This window comes from Triticum dicoccoides, chromosome 5B (assembly GCF_002162155.2).
Source record: "Triticum dicoccoides isolate Atlit2015 ecotype Zavitan chromosome 5B, WEW_v2.0, whole genome shotgun sequence".
Classification (NCBI taxonomy): domain Eukaryota; kingdom Viridiplantae; phylum Streptophyta; class Magnoliopsida; order Poales; family Poaceae; genus Triticum; species Triticum dicoccoides.
In genome coordinates this window covers 253548941-253564967 of record NC_041389.1, presented here as the reverse complement: position 1 = coordinate 253564967, position 16027 = coordinate 253548941, and positions in this window count along the sequence as shown.

Here is a 16027-nt window from a genome sequence, read left to right as displayed (position 1 = left end):
GCGGGTACTGCTCAGGCTTCCAGTACGACCCATCTACATTCATTTTCCTCTCGAACCCAATACCCTCTTTTCTAGGGTTTCGGTTCAGAATCTGCCTTTTGAGGACATCACATAATGTCTGATGCCCTTTGAGGCTTTTGTACATACCTGTCTCAATCAGTGTCTTCAACCTGGCATTCTCATCAGCAATAGTAGTGGTATCCTCAATAGACGGGTTAGTTACCACATCAGCAGTTGAAGATATTGCAACAGGAGCAGTAGAACATCCAGCAACAGAAGACGCCTTTATCACACTCAATGCATTTTAAACATGGCGGTTCAAATACTTCCTGAGCGGGACTGATCTGTTGAGCGCGAAGTGACTCGTTCTCCTTTTGAAGATCTTCATGATCCGATCTCAATTTCTCAAGATCCTGCTTCCTTTGAAGATAATCATAGGAAAGCTTTTCATGAGATGTTGAGAGGGTTTCATGACGACCTTCAAATTCCTGGTACTTAACATGAAGATTTTTTATGTCTTCAATTAAGGACTGAGTCTTAGTCATTTCCGCGTCCAACAGGGCATTACTTTTGTCTAACAGTTTTTGAATATGTTCCATAGCTTTCTGTTGTTCAGTTGCAATTTTAGCAAGTTTTTTGTAGCTAGGTTTGGATTCACAATCAGAGTCATCTTCACTTGATGTTTGAAAGTAAGCATCGCGTGAGTTTACCTTGGCACCATGTGCCATGAAGCAGTAAGTGGGAGCGGAGTCGTCCTTGTCACTGGCATCAGCGTTGGTGATGGATGCATTGTCTTCAGTGTTGAAGATGGACTTGGCCACGTAGGCTGAAGCTAAAGCCAGACTTGCAATGCCAGAGTCAGACTCCTCAGACTCCACCACTTCTGCCTCCTCAGAAGTAGACTCCTCCTCTGAATCCATTTCCTTGCCAACAAAAGGACGAGCCTTGCCAGATGAACTTTTCTTGTGAGATGAAGACTTGGAAGAGGACTTGGAAGAAGATTTTGAGTATTTCTTCTTCTTCTTGTCATCAGAATCATATTCCTTGCTCTTCTTCTTTTTCTTCTCATTGTCCCACTGTGGATACTGAGAGATGTAGTGGCCAGGTTTCTTGCAGTTGTGACAGGTTCTCTTCTTGTGGTCTTGGGAAGAAGCTTCGTCGTTTCTTGAGCTGGATCGTGAAGACTTTCTGAAGCCTTTCTTCTTAGTGAACTTCTGGAACTTCTTCATAAGCATAGCAAGCTCCTTTCCAAGGTCTTCAGCTTCACCGGAACTGCTGTCAGATTCTTCTTCAGATGAGGAAACAGCCTTTTCCTTCAAAGCGAGTTCGGCCATAGTTGGGACCATAGATATCTCTTTTCTCATATAGCTGGAACTCATGTGTGTTGAGTCTCTCAAGTATGTCAGATGGATCGAGTGTCTTGAAATCAGGGCGTTCTTGAATCATAAGAGCTAGAGGGTCAAATGAGCTGTCAAGAGATCTCAGAAGCGTCTTGACGATTTCATGCTTGGTGATCTCAGTGGCGCTGAGAGCCTGAAGCTCGTTTGTGATGTCAGTGAGGCGATCAAACGTGAGGTGGACATTTTCATTGTCATTTCTCTTGAAGTGGTTGAAGAGGTTGCATAGGACACTGATTCTTTGATCTCTTTGAGTTGAAACGCCTTCGTTGACCTTGGAGAGCCAGTCCTAGACTAGCTTTGACGTTTCCAAAGCACTCACACGGCCATACTGCCCTTTGGTCAGATGACCACAGATGATGTTCTTCGCAGTAGAATCGAGTTGAATGAACTTCTTGACATCAGTAGGAGAGACACCTTCACCAGTCTTGGGAACACCGTTCTTGACGACATACCATAGATCAACATCAATGGCTTCAAGATGCATACGCATCTTATTCTTCCAGTAGGGATATTCAGTGCCATCGAAGACAGGGCACGCAGCGGAGACTTTGATTATGCCTGCAGTCGACATAGCTAAACTCCAGGTGTTTAAACCGAATCACACAGAACAAGGGAGTACCTTGCTCTGATACCAATTGAAAGTTCTAGTTATCGACTAGAGGGGGGGTGAATAGGCGATTTTTATGAAAGTCTTCCAAACATGAATGTTTTGAAGACAAACACGAAAACAGGACCTATAAACATGCAGCGGAAGATGAACTACACTAGACAGGCCATAGTGAGACAAGTATGAAACCAAAGCATGATGACTGATAGCAGCTAGGTAGTACGATCAGGATGGAAGATAGTACGAAGCTAATCAGAACAAGTAGTCACACAGTGAAGTCAAACAGGCATAGCAATCAGGCAATGACTTCACAAAGACGAACTGTAAGTAAGGAGAGTAAGAGATAGATCGAGTGCGTTGTGAAGACAAGGATTTGTTCGACCAGTTCCAGTTGCTCTGACAACTGTACGTCTGGTTAGGGAGGCTGAGATTGAACTCAGAAGACCGTGTCTTCACCTTATTCCCCTTGAGCTAAGGACACATAGTCCTCGCCCAACCACTCTGGTAAGTCTTCAAGGTAGACTTCCAAACCTTCACAGACTTCGTTCACCGGCAATCCACAATTACTCTTGGATGCTTAGAACGCGACGCCTAACCGGCTGGAGGATTCACAGTTCTCAAGTGTAACAAGTCTTCAGATCACGCAGACAGAAAGACTTCAGTGATGCCAAACACTCTTTGGGCTCTGGGTGTTTTGGGCTTTCTCCTCACAAGGACTTCTCTCTGTCAAACTCTTCGGAGGTGGGTTGCTCTCAACGACAAAAGCCGTGCACTAACTTTGAGTAGCCACCAATTTATGGTGTAGGGGGTGGGCTATTTATAGCCACTAGGCAACCCGAATGGATTTGTCTGAAATAACCCTGGGTCACTAAGGAACTGACACGTGTCACAACGGTCAGATTTCAAACACACGCGACAACTTGACTTGGGCCACAAGTAAAGCTGAATTATCCGACTCTGGATAAGATTTGCTCTCATTGTCTTCACTCGAAGACATAGGATTTTGGTTGAGCATCACTTCAGTCACTCTAACTTTGTTCACTTGGACCCCACTTAACAGTGTGGTGGTTCCTATGACTCAACAAAGAAGAAAAGAAACAACGAAACTGCTAAGTCTTCGTGCTCCATAGTCTTCACTCAATGTCTTCTTCTGTCATAGTCTTCAATGTGAATATCTTCACATACCACCATTATCTTCAATGTCTTCATACATTTTTAGGGGTCATCTCCGGTAGGTAAACCGAATCAATAAACTCCTTGGTTCAACTCCACAATCTTGTCGGAGGCTCCCAAGTGACACCTAGCCACTCTAGGAGACACCACTCTCCAAGAAGTAACAAATGGTGCGTTGATGATGAACTCTTTGCTCTTGTGCTTCAAATGATAGTCTCCCCAACACTCAACTCTCTCTCATAGGTTTTGGATCTGGTGGAAAGAAGATTTGAGTGGAAAGCAACTTGGGGAAGGCTAGAGATCAAGATTCATATGGTAGGAATGGAATATCTGGGCCTCAACACATGAGTAGGTGGTTCTCTCTCAGAAATGGTAAGTTGGAAGTGTAGGTTCAGTCTGATGGCTCTCTCCATGAATGAAGAGGAGGTGGAGGGGTATATATAGCCTCCACACAAAATCTAACCATTACACACAATTTACCAAACTCGGTGGGACTGATTCAACAAACTCGGACGGACCGATTTAGTAAACCTAGTGACCGTTAGTGATTTTCGGTGGGACTGACATGCATCTCGGTGAGACCGATTCGGTTAGGGTTAGGGCATAACGTAATCTCGGTAAGACCGATTACACAAACGCGGTAAGACCGATTTGGTAATAAGCTTTCCAGAGAGTTGGTCAGGTAAACTCGGTGGGACCGATTTGCTCTTTTCGGTGAGACCGAAATGTTACAAAAGGGAAACAGAGAGTTTACATTGCAATCTCGGTGGGACCGATCGCTCACTTCGGTTAGACCGAAACGTTACGAAGGGAAACAGAGAGATTACAATCCCATCTCGGTGAGACCGAGATCCCTATCGGTAAGACCGATTTGCTTAGGGTTTGTGGCAGTGGCTATGACTTTTGGAGTCGGTGGCGCCGAATAGGAAGAATCGGTGTGACCGATTTTGGCTTTGGGTTTAGGTCATTTGTTGAAGTGGGAAAGTAGCTGAGGGTTTTGGAGCATATCACAAAGCACATGAAGCAAGAGTCTCATTAAGCAACACCTCATCCCTCCTTGATAGTATTGGCTTTTCCTATAGACTCAATGTGATCTTGGATCACTAAAATATAAAATGAAGAGTCTTGAGCTTTTGAGCTTGAGCCAATCCTTTGTCCTTAGTATTTGAGGGATCCACTTTCATCATCCATGCCATGCCATTCATTGAGCTTTCCTGAAATAATGGTCTTGGAATAGCATTAGCTCAATGAGCTATATATTGTTATGAATTACCAAAACCACCTAGGGATAGTTGCACTTTCAATCTCCCCCTTTTTGGTAATTGATGACAACATATAGATCAAAGCTTCAACAAATGATAATAAGATTGAATAACATCGTCACTTTTAGAAGTATGTGATATGCAAGAGCTCCCCATAAATTTGTGCATAGTTTAAGATTTGCTTTGGACTGCACATGCACAATGAATTAGGCTCATGGGTTACTCTTCCATGTCACATACATCTTGGTGGAGCGCTCAAAATAATAAATATTGAATACATGCACTCATCACCAAGCAAAGTGAATGATTACATAAGATAGATAGGATAATATCATCAAACATGCATAAGTGCAGCTTATGATCAAACACATGATCATCAATGTCTCACAAGCATAGTATCACAAGCAATCAAAAACAAACAAGTGTAACCACCAAATAAAGCAAGAGAGAACAAAACCAATACTCTCTCTCGAAGCCTATGATCTATACATTTTTCTCCCCCTTTGGCAACAAGTTACCAAAAGGTTCATAGAAAATGCATAGTGCTAGATCGACTCTCAGGCTTGATCTTCAGGTGGTGGTGCCCGGATAACTCCAAGAACGAAGGCTTCAGTTGAAGTAGAGGGTGTTGGAGTGGATGCTGGAGCTGGTTGCACTGGAGCTGAAGGGGCAGTAGCTGGTGCTGAAGATGTTGCTCTAGTGTCTGTCACAGGCACTGCAACTGACCTCTGGGCTCCGGGCACTCTGGCAAACACATTTGTGGTAGTCTTGCCCTGCCTCTCCTGCATGTCGTCCTGCAGCTGCTCTACAACTGACTGAATCTCAGTTACTTTGACATCAAGGTCATGGAATTTGAGTTCCATGATTCTCTCCAGGCTCTCCTGATTCTGAGTGAGGGTGGCCAGTCCCTTCTCAATCCTCAGTGTTGATGCTATCAAGTAACCAAGCTGCTCCTGCTTGTTCTTCAAGAAATATTCAGATGCCTCCTTTTGAGTTGGCATCTTGGTAGCCTTCTCCTTCTTTGCCTTCTCCTTCTTCTCTTGAGCTTGAACTGATGATGGGTCATTTTCATTCATAACAACCTCATTGTCCTCAGCCACATGATGGGCATTATTGTGGTCTGGTATCTTGGGCTTGAGCTTCCTTAGGACTTGACCTTCTTCATCTTCTTCTTCAGCAACATTTGGCACTGGGGCCTTGTTCTTCTCAATAGCTGGAATACTCCTAGTATTCCTCTTTGGTACTTGCTTGGCCTTGGAGGCAGTTTTGGGTGCTTCCTTGGGCTAAGATGTTGCAGCCCCTGACCTTATAGCATCACCCATAAGCTTAGGTGCCTTAGGTGCTGGTGCAGCAACCTCTTCTTCTTCAGAATCTCTCCTCATTGAGGGCTTTCCAAGAACCTGGGCAGTTGTGGTTCTTCCTCTCTTCTTCTTCTTGTCATGAGCACCTTCATCCTCTAATTCAATTGTAAACTTCAATGTCTCTCAAGTGGGAACTTTCTTGGGCTTGGAAGAAGTGACTTTCCTTTCAGGTGCCTCTTTGGGTTCAGTCTGCTCTGGCACTTGAGTGGACCTTCTGGCCTTGGGCATTGGTGTCCTCTTGGCAAGAACTTTCTTTTTGAGGCCTCGCTTAGTATTCTTTGCTGAGCCATATTCCTTCTTGAGCACTACTTTCTTGGAAGTAGCCTCATCTTCCTCAGCTTTGTAGTCCTCATCCTCTGAGTCTAAGGTTCTCTTCCTCCTTTGCCTGGTAGCATCCTTGGGCAGGTTGCTAGGAGTGCTTCTGCTCCCTTCATCTGTAGAGCTTGAGGGACTAGTGCCCTTGCTCATGTCAATTTGCTCTTCTGACCTGTTCTGGCTGTCACTCTGGTTTGACATGCTGCAAAAACTGACTGCTGAACCTATGAAGAGGTATAGATGAGATAGAGTGGATGAGCATCACAAAATGCAGAGATTTTTGCAAAAGAATGATTCAAAAATTCAGTTTTAGTTTTCCACAGAAAGCATTTCGGATCAACCGATTTTCAAACTCGGTGATACCGAAGCAGTTTTGGAACCTAAACTGATGAACTCGGTTAGACCGAGTCACAGTTCGGTGGCACCGAGACTGCTAGGGTTTCACAGAATCCTAAAATCGGTCGCACCGATTAGCAATTCTCGGTCAGACCGAGAGTCACTAGTGCAATGGCATAAGCCAAATCGGTGAGACCGAGTTTTTCAACTCGATGGGTCCGAGATGGTTTCGGCGGAAACCTAACCCTAAAAATTTGAATCTAATCTAATCTACAGAATACTTTGGCTGGATAGAAGTGTTTCAATCGTGGCAAGATTCAATAAGAACACAATGTGCTAGGAATCAGACGAGGATAGCACAAAGATCGAGTCCATACCCTAGCTTGGCGGTGGACTCGCTACAGCGGCAACGGCGGGGGCAAACTCCGTTGACGGCAGCGGAGACCAGCGACAGGAGGCTGCTGGCGACGAGGAGACGATTCGGAGACCTTCGATGGCAGAGCGAGCTATTGCGCGGGTGAAAGGGGTTCGGAGAAATTTCCAAAATTTTGCCCGTGACTATATATAGCCCGACCCTGTCGGTGTGACCGAGTGGAACAACTCGGTGGCACCAAGATGCATAACTGTGTACAGTTACAGCAAATCGGTGTGACCGAAAAGTTCAAATCAGTTGCACCGAGATTGAAAACTCAGATCAACTTAATGATCTCGGTAGGACCGAAATGGAGGAATCAGTCAGACCGAGAGTCATAAAGAGGTTTTGGAAGTTTAAGTCTATGACGAATCGCGGACTCCGAGTGCTCCTCACACAGAGTGGTTCGAATCCGACTTGATCAAATTTTGTGATGTAGCATGAATAGAGTTTGAGACGAGAAAAGCATAGACAGCTAGAGAAAGTTCTTAGGCATTCTTGTCCATCCACTGGGCAAAAATAAAAAGAACTCAAACAATCAAAACAACAAGTGGATGTCCTTGAATGAGTAAAATATGCACCAACATGCTCACACAATAAAATAGCAAATGAAATATGTGGCAAAGCATGCACAACCAATTCTAGCATCTATCAATGAATTGGCGATGACTAGGTCATATATATATGAGTATATTGACTTAGGATTCAAATGAAAGACATTTGATCATAGGTCATACTCATCGTTTAAGTTCAAGTGGGGTTACCACTTTTACATAATGCATTGATGTGTTCACACCATTAGAATTGCTTTGACTCAATTCTTAGAGTTAAGCTCCCCCTAGATGTGAGATCCCCCCCTTAGAGGGATGAACTAACCTTGGGTTTTGTCGATGATGACTTCATGTAGGTGTTGAAGATGTGGATGCTCAATGTTGATGTAGATCATTTGGAGCAATCCTTTGGAGTGAGTTGCACTTTCAACTTACCTACATGGGTTAGTCCCACAAGGAACAAACAAGAATATCCATAGACATAGAGTGATGCATACACAAGATGATGTCCATGAAATCATTAGGTTACCTTGTCCCTTGCCTTACCAACATGAGGGTTTGTGACTCCTTGAACTAGTGCAAGATGTGGAAGTTGATTGCACTTGTTCTTGCCATAATGATATGAGTGAAGAATGTTGGCGGAGTCACCCTCAAGAACTCTCTAGTTCTTCTTCTTCGGGATCCACATCATCTTGATGGGAATCCTTGGAGTTGTCGTTGCACATGATGAAGTAGAACCTGACGTAGTCTTGGGACCCACTTGAATGAGGCTTTAGGTGCTTCTTCAAATGCATCAATCTCTTCTTGAAGCTTGTCCTTGCCTTTGTTCTTGTGGTCTTGTGGTAGAAGATCATCTTGAGCTTGTGTTCCCTTGAAGGAAGTAGGATCATACTTCTCTTGTTGAGGAACAAACTTCGTCTTGGGGTATTGATCTTCTTCTAACTCAACTCCATTGGCATTGAACTTTCATTCAAAACCAACACCTTGATTCTTCCGGTGCCATCCTTGCTTGCGTACAATTTCCTTGAATTGCTTACTCCCGGCAAGGCTCTTGTAAACACCTTTCTCTATAATTCCCTTCAATAAGCTATTTTCTTGCTCAAGTGTAACTTGGCTAAGAGAATCATTAGTGGAATCAAGAGAACTAGAAGCAACAATATTAGATTTGACATTGTTATTGTTACTACTAGAGGAAGTATCTTTCTTGTTCTTGTTACTAGACTTGTCTTGAGGCATGTAAGTAGATAAGAGTAAACGCTTGGCAATGTAAGAAGAACTTTTCTTGCGGAGATCATCATTGATTGCCTTTAAGAACTCATGCTCTTGCTCAAGATTGAGCTTTTCAAAGCGTAACTTCTCATGAGCCCTTAAAAGTTCTCGATGATCTTCGAAGATAGTTTCATGAGCCAACTTAAGAGTGTTTAGTTCGTTAGTTAGAAGCTCAATCTTCTCCTTATCATTGTCATTCATTTTATCTTGATTAGCATGATTAATTGACGTTTCATCATAGTATTCATCACTAGAGTTGTCAACAAGTAAATCATCGTCCACAAGCAAGTCATCTTCATCACTATTGAAATCAACATACTCAGGATGTGTTACCTTTGGACCTTTGGCCATGAAGCATCTTCCAATTCCTTCATTTGGTGAATCAAATATGTCGTAGGAGTTGGTTGACACAAGTGCTAGACCGGCAACACCTTCATCTTGAGTATATTCGGAGTCGGAGTGATAGCTTCTCTCGGAGTGATTGTCGGAGTCGGAGCCGGATACCCATTCACCAACATGAGCTTGATGTCTTTGTTTTGTGTAGCTCCTTGATGACTTGTCCTTCCTTTCCGAATCCTTGCTTCTCCATGAGGGTCTTCATTCATAACGATCATCTCTACTCCTCCTCTCTCTTGGTGGTGATTATTCTCTATTGCTTCTTCTTCTTGGAGAATCTTCTCTTCTTTTGCAGGGTGTCGTACACTCATTGGAATAGTGTCCGGGTCTCCCACAATTGTAGCAATTGCGCTCTCGACTAGAAGATCTTTTGTCATTGTAAGACCTTGACTTGGAGCTTCTTTCTTGGCTTCTACTCTTGTAGAATTTGTTGAAGTTCTTCACCATTAAGCTCAATTCTTCATTGAAGGTTTATTTCTCACTTGATGATGTGGGGGCTTCACTTGAGGCTTTGTAAGCACCGCTTGACTTGTTGTGAAGTTCCTCCTTATCCTTGAGTGACATCTCATGAGCAACAATTCTTCCAATGACTTCCGTTGGCTTGATATCAATGTGCACACGGTATCATACTTTCCATCCAATGCTCTTAGGATATTCTTGATGATGAATTTGTCAGTCATCTCTTCACTCCCTAAGCCGGCAATCTCATTTGTGATAAGTGCAAGCCTAGAGTACATTTCAGCGACACCTTCACCATCCTTCATTTTGAACTTGTCAAGCTGACTTTGGAGCACAGCCAACTTGGATTCCTTGACGGATTTGGTACCTTCATGCATATCAATCAAAGTATCCCTAATTTCCTTTGCATTCTCAAGATGGCTGATTTTGTTGAATTCTTCAGGGCACAATCCGTTGAAGATGATATCACAAGCTTGAGCGTTGTATTGCAGCATCTTCAATTCTTCCGCATTCGCTTCATGGTTTGGTTCTCTCCCATCAAAGAATTCACCTTGCAAGCCAATACAAATAATTGCCCAAACGGCGGGGTTATGTCCAAGAATATGCATTTTCATCTTATGCTTCCAACTAGCAAAATTAGTACCATCAAAGTAAGGACCTCTACGGTGATAATTTCCCTCCCTAGACACCATACTCTCCTAGGTTGTGAAACCAAGGCTATGACCACCAAAAGCTATGGAAATAAAAGCAAATGGAGACCAAAGCTCTGATACCACTTGTAGGACCTTGAAGTATGTCTAGAGGGGGGTGATTAGACTACTTGACCAATAAAAACTTAACCTTTTCCCAATTTTAGAGTTTTGCAGATTTTAGCTACTTTAGGACAAGTCAAGCAATCATCACACTATTCAAGCAAGCATGCAAAGAGTATATAGGCAGCGGAAATTAAAGCATGCAACTTGCAAGAAAGTAAAGGGAAGGGTTTGGAGGATTCAAACGCAGTTGAAGACACGGATGTTTTTGGCGTGGTTCCGATAGGTGGTGCTATCGTACATCCACGTTGATGGAGACATCAACCCACGAAGGGTAATGGTTGCGCGAGTCCACGGAGGGCTCCACCAATGAAGGGTCCACGAAGAAGCAACCTTGTCTATCCCACCATGGCCGTCGCCCACGAAGGACTTGCCTCACTAGCGGTAGATCTTCACGAAGTAGGCGATCTCCTTGCCCTTACAAACTCCTTGGTTCAACTCCACAATCTTGTCGGAGGCTCCCAAGTGACACCTAGCCAATCTAGGAGACACCACTCTCCAAGAAGTAACAAATGGTGCGTTGATGATGAACTCCTTGCTCTTGTGCTTCAAATGATAGTCTCCCCAACACTCAACTCTCTCTCATAGGTTTTGGATCTGGTGGAAAAAAGATTTGAGTGGAAAGCAACTTGGGGAAGGCTAGAGATCAAGATTCATATGGTAGGAATGGAATATCTTGGCCTCAACACATGAGTAGGTGGTTCTCTCTCAGAAATGGTAAGTTGGAAGTGTAGGTTCAGTCTGATGGCTCTCTCCATGAATGAAGAGGAGGTGGAGGGGTATATATAGCCTCCACACAAAATCTAACCATTACACACAATTTACCAAACTCGATGGGACCGATTCAACAAACTCGGTCGGACCGATTTAGTAAACCTAGTGACCGTTAGTGATTTTCGGTGGGACTGACATGCATCTCGGTGAGACCGATTCGGTTAGGGTTAGGGCATAACGTAATCTCGGTAAGACCGATTACACAAACTCGGTAAGGCCGATTTGGTAATAAGCTTTCCAGAGAGTTGGTCAGGTAAACTCGGTGGGACCGATTTGCTCTTTTCGGTGAGACCGAAATGTTACAAAAGAGAAACAGAGAGTTTACATTGCAATCTCGGTGGGACCGATCGCTCACTTCGGTTAGACCAAAATGTTATGAAGGGAAACAAAGAGATTACAATCCCATCTCGGTGAGACCGAGATCCCTATCGGTAAGACCGATTTGCTTAGGGTTTGTGGCAGTGGCTATGACTTTTGGAATCGGTGGCGCCGGATAGGAAGAATCGGTGTGACCGATTTTGGCTTTGGGTTTAGGTCATTTGTGGAAGTGGAAAAGTAGCTGTGGGTTTTGGAGCATATCACAAAGCACATGAAGCAAGAGGCTCATTAAGCAACACCTCATCCCTCCTTGATAGTATTGGCTTTTCCTATAGACTCAATGTGATCTTGGATCACTAAAATATAAAATGAAGAGTCTTGAGCTTTTGAGCTTGAGCCAATCCTTTGTCCTTAGTATTTTGAGGGATCCACTTTCATCATCCATGCCATGCCATTCATTGAGCTTTCCTAAAATAATGGTCTTGGAATAGCATTAGCTCAATGAGCTATATGTTGTTATGAATTACCAACACCACCTAGGGATAGTTGCACTTTCAATAAACATCTGTTACCATCAGCCTTGACGCACAGATCGGGACCCCCTACCTGAGATCCGTAGGTTTTGACACCGACATTGGTGCTTTCATTGAGAGTTCCTCTGTGTCATCGCTGTCAGGCTCGATGGCTCCTTCAATCATCATCAACAACACTGTCCAGGGCGAAACTTTCCTCCCCGGACAAATCTTCGTGTTCGGCGGCTTCGCACTGCGAGCCAATTCGCTTGGCCACCTGGAGGAGATCGATAGCTATGCCCCTGGCCACTAGGTCAGGTTCGTAAAGTTGAACTACACAGTGGATATTCGTGGGGACTTGATCTTCGACGGATTCGGGCCAGCGCTAGGAGCGCCGAACAGTCACGATGAGCACGGGTTAGACCTGCTGTCAGACGATGCTCGGGATATCACCCCGGCAGAAGCCTCGGATCTAAATCCGGGGCAGGTTGTGTTGCCTAAGGACGGAGGGCTGGACCCCGTCCCGCAGGCCGTACCCTCATCGGCGATGGAGCCAAACACAGGCCTCACTTCTAAGGGAGCCTGTGACTCCAAACCCCCGGATTCATATCCGGATGTAGGTTCCAGTCAGCGCGTCCCCGAGCCCGCCGAGCCTGGTTGGGCTCCGGTGATGGAGTGCACCGCGGCGGACGTCTTTCAGCACTCGCCCTTTGGCGACATGCTGAACTTATTGAAGTCTCTCTTTTTGTCAGGAGACTCTAGGCCGAACTATGTCCGGCTTGAGTGGGAAGCAGACGACGACAGAATTCGTTGCCCACCCACCACCCACTTCATTGCCACGATTGATGACCTAACCGACGTGCTTGACTTCGACTCCGAAGACATTGACGGTATGGACGATGATGTAGGAGAATTACAGGAGCCACCGCTCACAGGGCGGTGGACGGCCACCTCCTCATACGATATTTATATGGTGGACACTCCGAAGGAAACCAATGGCGATGAGGCAACGGAGGATAACCCCTCGGGAAGAAAAACAATGCATGGGCGTCGTCGGCACCGCTCCAAGCCCCACCACAGCAATACCGGCCCCAAAGACGAAAATAATCTAGATGGCGCCGAAGAAGAATATGACCCTGACTAGCCCGCCTTCGAGCGGCCGAACAGGAAGTTGAGCAGGTCAGCCCAGAAGAATAGGCGACGGACGCATACCCGGAGGAGTACAACTACATGCCCCCCTCCGAAGACGATATTAGCCTCGGCGACAACGAATTCGGCGTGCCTGAGGATCCCGTGGAGCAGGAGCGCTTCAAGCGTAGGCTTATAGCCACTGCGAGGAGCCTGAAGAAGAATTAGCAACAACTCCAAGCTGATCAAGATCTACTCACAGATAGATGGACTGAAGTCCTGGCAGCCGAGGAATATGGACTCGAACGCCAAACGGCTGACCGGCCACCCCGTGGCCGGGATAAAATGGGATATCAGCCTGGATACCAGCCCGCACCCCCACGCCGATATACTACGGCCCAGGGCAACAAGCAAGACCTGCAAGATATTCTGGAAAACAAAGCAGGACAGCCAAGATTGATCTACGGATCACGGGGGCGCGCCCTAGCACGCGACGATGATTGTCGCGCCGGATACATCATCAACAAGTCCGGCCGGGCCGAACACAGCAACCCAGACCAATTCGAGCTGCGTAGCCACATAGCCCGGCACAGAGGCGCCGCACACCCCCTCTACTTCACTGACGAAGTGATGGATCATGAATTCCCAGAAGGATTCAAACCCGTAAACATTGAATCGTACAATGGCACAATAGACCCCGCAGTATGGATCGAAGATTTCCTTCTCCACATCCACATGGCCCGCGGAGATGATCTACACGCCATCAAGTATCTCCCCCTTAAGCTCAAAGGACCAGCCCGGCACTGGTTAAACAGCCTGCCTGCAAATTCCATTGGCAGTTGGGAAAACCTGGAAGACGCATTCCTCGATAACTTCCAGGGCACATATGTGCGACCGCCAGAAGCCGATGACCTGAGCCACATTACTCAACAGCTCGGAGAGTCAGCCCGGAAATTCTGGACTCGGTTCCTTACTAAATAGAACCAAATAGTTGACTGTCCGGACGCCGAAGCAATGGCGGCTTTCAAGCATAATATCCGTGACGAGTGGCTCGCTCGACACCTCGGCCAGGAAAAACCCAAGTCTATGGCAGCTCTCACAACCCTAATGACCCGCTTTTGTGCGGGTGAGGATAGCTGGTTGGCTCGCAGCGGCACCACGCCACATTCCGGCACTTCGGACGGCCGCGATGCTAACAGCAAGCCACGACGTAACAGGCATAAGAGAAACAATGGAGACAGCACTAAAGACACGACGGTCAACGCCGGATTCAGCGGATCTAAGTCCGGTCAGCGGAAAAAGCCGTTCAAAAGAAATAATCAGGGACCGTCCAGCCTGGACCGCATACTAGAGTGCTCGTGCCAAATTCATGGCACCCCGGACAAGCCAGCCAACCACACCAATAGAGACTGCTGGGTGTTCAAACAGGCCGGTAAGATAAACACCGAAAACAAGGACAAGGGGCTGCACAGCGACGATGACGAAGAGCCCCGGCGTCTGAATACAGGGGGACAAAAGAAATCCCCCCCAGGTGAAAACGGTCAATATGATCTACGCCACTCACATCCCCAAGCGGGAACAGAAGCGAGCACTACGGGACGTCTATGCAATGGAGCCAGTCGCCCCCAAATTCAACCCATGGTCAGCTTGTCCGATCACCTTTGATCGTAGGGATCATCCTACTAGCATCCGTCATGGCGGCTCAGCCGCATTGGTCTTAGACCCAATCATCGACGGATTCCACCTCACGCGAGTCCTTATGGACGGCGGCAGCAGCCAGAACCTGCTTTATCAGGACACAGTGCGCAAAATGGGCATTGACCCTTCAAGGATCAAGCCCACTAAAACCACCTTTAAAGGTGTAATCCCTGGAGTAGAGGCCCGCTGTACGGGCTCTATAACACTGGAAGTGGTCTTCGGATCCCCGGACAACTTCTAGAGGGAAGAGTTAATCTTCGACATCATCCCTTTCCGCAGTGGTTACCACGCACTGCTCGGATGAACCGCATTCGCTAGATTCAATGCGGTACCACATTATGCATACCTCAAGCTCAAAATGCCAGGACCGCGCGGGGTCATCACTGTCAATGGAAATATGGACCGCTCCCTTCGAACAGAAGAGCATACGACAGCCCTCGCGGCAGAAGTACAATGTGGCCTACTCCGACAAACCAATCCAGCGACAACTTCGAGCACAGTCAAGCGAGTCCGGAGCACCCCGCAACAGGATCATCAGGAACGCCAAGAGCGTGATTAGCAGTCCGGCCTCCGCTCAAGCCCCTTCAAAGCAGCATTCATGCCACGTGTACAGAATTACGCACTCAAGATACCAAGGGCATAGGTGGAGGCGCATCAACGACTCAGTCAATAGTGCGGGTAACCGCCAAATATCTTCACACTCTTTCCCTCTTACCTTTCAGGACACCTCGTTAGTGCAGCATCCTCAGAAGAGCCGAATTGCCGGACTTATATGGGAGAGACATCCAAGGAGGCAATAGATGTCGTGCACAGAAGGAAATACCCAGGTGGAATCTATTTACGATCATTATACCTGCTTTATCTATCTGTACACAGCCTGCCCCTGGATAGGACATGTCAAATAGTCCTATTTTATCTCTGCTTAATGCATCCATTGTAAACATACGCTTAAATGTATTTTTCGTCAATGGGAGATTATATATAGGGTCAGCTTATTATCCTTATTTGAGCATTTTCTTCTCTTATAGATGTTTATTTGGCATTGCATCCGTACACCTTGGTACGGTCAGTTTGCCTGGGGCTTCTCATGGCGCCCTGTAATATGGCAAATAAAGTCCGAACACTTTCGACAGTGCGGCACCCCGAACTTATAGCACTATATGCATCAGCTCCGAATCATGTCTTGGGTCTACAGTTGGGATAGCCCAGCTCCCTTGTTTTGGTGCCTTACGTTCCATTATATC